We start from the raw sequence: 6,369 nt of genomic DNA, 5'->3' as shown, positions 1-6,369 counted from the left end.
AGTACCTATGGCCATAGCAGGCCTTTAATACCTCTCCAGTTGAAATATGTGTTATGAAACTCTAATTTCCTCCCGCCTGGGCGGACTTTCGCCCTTTAATCTGCCCAGTATATATACGAGTGGCCTATCACCCACACTGTTGGCTTAGCGTCACCTGTAAAAGAAACAAACCACGTTAGGATAACAAGTCTGGTCTTATGTATCTTGCCAAACACGTGGATCACCATCTCTCTATCCTCTGAACTTCCGTTTCTGACAGTCCTGCTCTTGCTGCTTCTGTGGCCGCGCCTATGCGGAATGAGTGTGTCCCGTAATCTTTGGGGTGGTTCCCTGCCGATGTTATGCATTTATTAAATATAGCTTGGAACTGGTATCTTGATAATGGCGTCCCATCAATGTGTGATAGGAACAAATTACTTTGTGATCTGATGGTTAGATATGGTTTTACTATTGTTACCCGACTCAGTGTACCGTTTGTGGGTTGTAGAAGTACCCAAGTGCCCCTGCCCGCTGGAACCATTTTCGATTTGTGTATGCGTAGACGTATTGCATTATTGCCTATGACTACGTCCTGGTGTAATAAGCCTCCATTGGTGCTAATTTTGGATTGAGGGACTAATTCGCTTATGCATAGCGCCCCGAAGAAGGCGATCACAAATGCAGTAGACAGTAGTGTTGCTTCAAATTGTGAGTGTCATGTTAATGGTGTTAGGGATATGATGTGAGAAATCAGTTTTAGTGACACGGGACGGGACGTCTACACTCCTGACTTGGCTGACCCCTTTTCCACCCTTTTATGGATTGTCTGATGATGAATCTTTGTCACATCTCCCCAATTCAGTAGTTGGAAGTGAAATGCTACTCCGGTCAGACACCGCTGCGCTGACGCCCCTGATATGCCCCTCATCATTAGCTGGTGGAGAAATTCTATGGTGACTTGTGATGTGGCTTGTTCACATTGGTCAACCCGTCTGCCTGCTACTAGTCGTGTCCACTCTTCCCATGCCTTACCGTATGCTTGCCACGTCGACGGGTCAACTGACGCTCTGATTAATGGCATCAACTATTCGCCACTAGATCCCATAGGGAAGGTGGGCAACTGTTGTCCCGATGGGTGGGCATTGTGGAAGAGCTCTGTGAAAATCTGCCAATTGAATTGTTATAAAGCGTTAGCAGCAGCTTTAGACCCCTCAGCATAGTGGCTAGCGCGGACCCATAAATTGTGTTTTAGGCACAGGAATGCTAGCCTGGGTAGTAGGCCTAGCACTGGGAGAGACGATGATGCCATCTTATTAATGCAGTGTGCTAAGCTGGTGTTTTTTGCTATGAAGCGTATATTTTTGTAAGCCAGGAGCGTGCCCCATATTTCTATTGCTACCACTATTGGGAAGAAAAATTATTTTCAGGGCTAGATGCAGCGAAAAATTATTATTAATTGAAAAGCTGGTGGAGCTTGGTATAGATGGCCTAATACAATGAGACCCACACACTGCTAGAAGGCCAAATATTTTTTCAGAGTTAGATGCAGAAAAAAATTATATTCAGTTTGCAACCTGATGGAGGTCAGTATAGATGGACTAATAGGACAAGTCCCACACACTGCTAGAAGGCCAAATATTTTTTCAGAGGTAGATGCAGACAAAAAATTATTTTGAATTTGCAACCTGATGGAGGTCAGTATAGATGACTAATAGAACAAGTCCAACACACTGCTAGAAGGCCAAATATTTTTAGAGTGCTAGATGCAGAAAAAAATTATATTCAGTTTGCAACCTTATGGAGGTCAGTATAGATGGACTAATAGAACAAGTCCCACACACAGCTACAAGGCCAAATATTTTTTCAAAGGTAGATGCAGAAAAAAATTATATTCAGTTTGCAACCTTATGGAGGTCAGTATAGATGGACTAATAGAATAAGTCCCACACACTGCTAGAAGGCCAAACATTTTTTCAGAGCTAGATGCAGAAAAAAATTATATTAAATTTGCAACCTGATGGAGGTCAGTATAGATTTACTAATAGAACAAGTCCCACACACTGCTAGAAGCCCAAATATTTTTTCAGAGGTAGATGCAGAAAAAAATTATATTCAGTTTGCAACCTTATGGAGGTCAGTATAGATGGACTAATAGAGAAAGTCCCACACACTGCTAGAAGGCCAAATATTTTTTCAGAGCTAGATGCAGATAAAAATTATTTTTAATTTGCAACCTGATGGAGGTCAGTATAGATGGACTAATAGAGAAAGTCCCACACACTGCTAGTAGGCCAAATATTTTTTCAGAGCTAGATGCAGATAAAAATTATATTCAATTTGCAACCTGATGGAGGTCAGTATAGATGGACTAATGGAACAAGTCCCACACACAGCTAGAAGCCCAAATATTTTTTCAGAGGTACTGTAGATGCAGATAAAAATTATTTTTAATTTGCAACCTGATGGAGGTCAGTATAGATGGACTAATACAACAAGTCCCACACACAGCTAGAAGCCCAATATTTTTTCAGAGGTAGATGCAGAAAAAAATATATTCAGTTTGCAACCTGATGGAGGTCAGTATAGATGGAGTAATAGAACAAGTCCCACACACAGCTAGAAGCCCAAATATTTTTTCAGAGGTAGATGCAGATAAAAATTATATTTAATTTGCAACCTGATGGAGGTCAGTATAGATGGACTAATAGAGAAAGTCCCACACACTGCTAGAAGGCCAAATATTTTTTCAGAGCTAGATGCAGATAAAAATTATATTCAATTTGCAACCTGATGGAGGTCAGTATAGATGGACTAATAGAACAAGTCCCACACACAGCTAGAAGCCCAAATATTTTTTCAGAGGTACTGTAGATGCAGATAAAAATTATTTTTAATTTGCAACCTGATGGAGGTCAGTATAGATGGACTAATAGAGAAAGTCCCACACACTGCTAGAAGGCCAAATAGTTTTTCAGAGCTAGATGCAGATAAAAATTATTTTTAATTTGCAACCTGATGGAGGTCAGTATAGATGGACTAATAGAGAAAGTCCCACACACTGCTAGAAGGCCAAATATTTTTTCAGAGCTAGATGTAGATAAAAATTATATTCAATTTGCAACCTGATGGAGGTCAGTATAGATGGACTAATAGAACAAGTCCCACACACAGCTAGAAGCCTAAATATTTTTTCAGAGGTACTGTAGATGCAGATAAAAATTATTATTAATTTGCAACCTGATGGAGGTCAGTATAGATGGATTAATACAACAAGTCCCACACACAGCTAGAAGCCCAATATTTTTTCAGAGGTAGATGCAGAAAAAAATATATTCAGTTTGCAACCTGATGGAGGTCAGTATAGATGGAGTAATAGAACAAGTCCCACACACAGCTAGAAGCCCAAATATTTTTTCAGCGGTAGATGCAGATAAAAATCATTTTTAATTTGCAACCTGATGGAGGTCAGTATAGAAGGACTAATAGAGAAAGTCCCACACACTGCTAGAAGGCCAAATATTTTTTCAGAGCTAGATGCAGATAAAAATTATATTCAATTTGCAACCTGATGGAGGTCAGTATATATGGACTAATAGAGCAAGTCCCACACACAGCTAGAAGCCCAAATATTTTTTCAGAGGTACTGTAGATGCAGATAAAAATTATTTTTAATTTGCAACCTGATGGAGGTCAGTATAGATGGACTAATAGAGAAAGTCCCACACACTGCTAGAAGGCCAAATATTTTTTCAGAGCTAGATGCAGAAAAAAATTATATTCAGTTTGCAACCTGATGGAGGTCAGTATAGATGGACTAATAGAGGAAGTCCCACACACTGCTAGAAGGCCGCATATTTTTTCAGAGGTAGATGCAGAAAAAAATATATTCAGTTTGCAACCTGATGGAGGTCTGTATAGATGGATTAATAGAACAAGTCCCACACACAGCTAGAAGCCCAATATTTTTTCAGAGGTAGATGCAGAAAGAAATATATTCAGTTTGCAACCTGATGGAGGTCAGTATAGATGGACTAATACAACAAGTCCCACACACAGCTAGAAGCCCAATATTTTTTCAGAGGTAGATGCAGAAAAAAATATATTCAGTTTGCAACCTGATGGAGATCAGTATAGATGGACTAATACAACAAGTCCCACACACAGCTAGAAGCCCAATATTTTTTCAGAGCTAGATGCAGAAAAAAATTATATTCAATTTGCAACCTGATGGAGGTCAGTATAGATGGACTAATAGAATGATGCTATGCCCAAAAGATTTTACTTCACTAGGTGCAGTAAAAAAATTGGTATTCTATACACAGGTGGTATATCTTGCAACACAGATAGGCTACTCCACTGACTAACACACTCTGCAATAGGCCAAAAAGGATTAGCTTTGCTAGATTCAGCCAAATGCTGTGAAAAAAACTTGCACAGCACTGGCACAGAACTGCCTGGCAAAAACTGATAGGAACTGATGTAACCTAGTCCTGAAAAGGACTCCAATTACAATTAGTCTTTACTCCCACAATCTATCTATTTAAGAGCACAGACCTGCCTGATAAAAGTCGTAGGAAATGCTGTAACCTAGTCCTTAAAAGGACTGCAATCACAACTATTCCCTACTCCCAAGCTATCTGTAGATTTGTGCGAAAATTGGCTTGAAATTAACAAGGTATAGCGCACACAGCAACAGCGGTGCCGTCTAACACGCAGTTGCAGCAGTGAGAAAATGGTGGCGACGGGGAAAATGGCTTGGTCTTATAGGGCAAGGACATGTGACATACACTGCCAATGACACATGCCCTTGCTTGTGTGAAAAAAAGCACTTCGCTCCGTGTGTGCGCTACTGATAGACTGACAGATTGCACCTCCCCACTGTAAATGCGGGAAAGAGAAAAAAAAAATGGAGATCTTCATTGTTCCTGCAGAGATCCATCCCCTGCCCCTCCCCCCACCCCGCTGTACACTCAAACTGCGTATTAACATTAATTTTCATCATTACTGAGAAAAAATCCAGTTATGATTTTGGTGCACGAACAGTTATCGAACATAACCTCGAACAGCCGAATTTTTCTCAAATTGTTCGTGTTCGCCGAATGACTCGAACACCGCCCAAAACAGCTCGAATTTGAGATTGGCGAACAGTTCGAGTAGAACAACGCTCATCTCTACTTCTGACATTAGAATTTTCTTTCAAGAAATTGTACAGCTTCACTCCTGTTACTGATTAGTTGGGGGTCCGCTCTATTGGTGGCAATCTCAAATCGAAAACTAAAAGTGATGGGGCTTAGCAAAACCAATTCTCAACGTTCGCACTTTGGCAGTATTCCTTGGGGTCCTTGAGGCAAATCTTAAATGTCCTGAATTTGTGCTTTCAAAAAAGACTTCTGGGAACATCAAATAGTTTCTTTGTGCATATGTTAGTTGTTGCTTTGGCATCGGAAAAATACTATGGATAGGAAAATGGGAGGGACTATTTCATCTCTATGTGTTCTCTGTCCCTATTAGGGCAGAGAGTGAACCTCCTAAGGTCCTGTCGTGGAAGATTCCTAGAAACCGAATTACCAGTAAGTCTAATTTCAGATTTTTTTACCTCAGGCATCAATAGACTATATATGTACTTAATAAACAAAAGCTAAAAGAGCAGATGAACATAGTTTAACAAGTCTGAAATGCGCATGTGATACTGACATCAAAGTTTCACCACAATTTGGGACAAATGTTTTCACTTTCAACATTAACAATCAGTAGAATATTTTCTCTAAATTTGCATCTCCTATCTTCACTCCAATTGTTGGCACCTAAGAAAAAAATAAAGTTTGATGCAACATTATGCTTACAAATTGTGTTTTATGCTCAATCATCACCTGTCCTACAGAGACACAGTCAGAATTACCCTGGCGAATTGAGTAAATTTGAAAATGTAAAAAAAATGCAGAATTGCTGTTTTTTCTATTCATTCACAAAGAATTAATGTAAGTTCTTAAATATGTACGCAAAATAGCGGGACTTTCAAATATAGATAATCTTGCAAAAACAAGTCAAAGTAAAATTAAATACATCCAGTTGTGACATCTACAGTGTGTTGAACATTCCTGAATCTAAATGTGTCCTGCTGAAATAGCTCAGTTGGGAGAGCGTTAGACTGAAGATCTAAAGGTCCCTGGTTCAATCCCGGGTTTTGGCAAAAGTTTTATTCTTCACCCATTAAATTTTAAGCAGAAAATAAACAAAGCATATGGACTGACTGTTTACAGAGAATATAAAAATCCTAATCATTATAACTATCTACAGGAAATAAAATGATAGAAACTTGAGAACTGAACACTTTTAACTTTTGAGGAAAATAATATTTTTTGTAATTTTTCCTTCATTCTGGACGTCATC

The 6,369-nt window shown here is 39.3% G+C and overlaps 1 non-coding gene across 1 annotated transcript; it reads left to right on the top strand.

The window, feature by feature from the left end:
- The first annotated feature begins 6,096 nt into the window (after positions 1–6,096).
- Positions 6,097–6,169, top strand: TRNAF-GAA (transfer RNA phenylalanine (anticodon GAA)). The gene has a single exon. It is a non-coding gene; the product is annotated as a tRNA-Phe (tRNA).
- The last annotated feature ends 200 nt before the right edge of the window (positions 6,170–6,369 follow it).

The sequence above is a fragment of the Phyllobates terribilis genome, unplaced genomic scaffold (assembly GCF_046119375.1).
Source record: "Phyllobates terribilis strain yellow unplaced genomic scaffold, ASM4611937v1 Scaffold_12__6_contigs__length_324123572, whole genome shotgun sequence".
In the NCBI taxonomy this organism is placed as follows: Eukaryota; Metazoa; Chordata; class Amphibia; order Anura; family Dendrobatidae; genus Phyllobates; species Phyllobates terribilis.
The sequence above is the reverse complement of the archived record's forward strand: the minus strand, read 5'-3'. Positions and strand labels throughout refer to the sequence as shown.